At 67.9% G+C, this 1,112-nt stretch overlaps 1 non-coding gene across 1 annotated transcript; it reads right to left on the reverse strand.

Annotated features, from left to right (window-relative positions):
- Positions 1-548: 548 nt before the first annotated feature.
- LOC118679144 lies at positions 549-667 on the reverse strand. Its single transcript, XR_004975140.1, has one exon. It is a non-coding gene; the product is annotated as a 5S ribosomal RNA (ribosomal RNA).
- Between the last annotated feature and the right edge of the window lie 445 nt (positions 668-1,112).

Genomic DNA, 1,112 nt, shown 5'->3' on the forward strand with positions numbered 1-1,112 from the left:
CACGCCGCCCCGGCCCGGACCAGATCTCTTCTTGCACAGCCATCAGCTGTCTCTGGCCCGCCCATCTCCTGAGCTTCGAAAAGACGCAGGAGGGCGCCTTCCTTTGGGGGTGCGATTGCCTGAAAGGCGGAAGGGGGTGTCCACCGCCACCGGGTAGGACGAAGCCCCCCGAGGGATGGCACAAAGCGAGGGGCGGCCCGGGCCTTTGGTGGGGCCCGCGGGGTTCCCTTAGCAGTTGGGGAGCTACCTCCGTCCGCAGCACCGGGGGTTCGATGGGTTCCCCCGGGTGTGGGTCCCCTGTTGCCCCCGCAGAGCACAGAGCGCCTGGGGCTTGCACGGGTGCGGGAGAACGGAAGAGACACGCCCCTGCAAGGCAGGGCTGCTGTCTGTTGGGCGCGAGACACCATTTCCTAAGTTTTGACGGTGGTCGAGGGGGGGCGGGGGTGGGAGTGGGGGTTCAGTTCTGAGGGTCGGCCCGCGGGGGCGAGGGAGGTTCCCCCCACACCGCCAAAGGGCGGATGGGGCGGGCTCAAAACATGGCAATCAAAAGCCTACAGCACCCGGTATTCCCAGGCGGTCTCCCATCCAAGTACTAACCAGGCCCGACCCTGCTTAGCTTCCGAGATCAGACGAGATCGGGCGCGTTCAGGGTGGTATGGCCGTAGACGCTGGGGCCGGCCTCCGGGAGCCTCAAGAGCCCGCGGCGCCCGGGCTCCAGGCCCGCTGAGCCCTGGGCCTCCTGGCTGACCCGGTGCTCAGCTCCCCCCACCCTCCGCCCCGCCCGCCCAGCCCGCCCGCCCTCTAGCCGGGACGAGATCTGTCCCTGCGGAGCCACCAGCTGCCTCTCATCCACCTTCTGAGCTTCCAGGTGATGCGAGACGCGGGAGAGGCGCTCTCCGGCAGGTCGGTGGGTGCGGGGCGGGGCGGGGGAGGGGAGGGGGGAGGGTTGGGCGAGGGGGTGCGATGTCCCCGTGAGCCCGGAAGGGGGCGCCCTCTCCATCTGAGCTCCGCTAGGGAGTCCACTTCACATCCCCATGGCAGCATTTTGTTGGGGAGAATCCAATGGCTAGCTAAACACGTAGTTGGGACCAAAAATGTGCACGTGCCTAGGC

This window comes from Myotis myotis, unplaced genomic scaffold, assembly GCF_014108235.1.
Source record: "Myotis myotis isolate mMyoMyo1 unplaced genomic scaffold, mMyoMyo1.p scaffold_m19_p_22, whole genome shotgun sequence".
NCBI classification, from domain to species: domain Eukaryota; kingdom Metazoa; phylum Chordata; class Mammalia; order Chiroptera; family Vespertilionidae; genus Myotis; species Myotis myotis.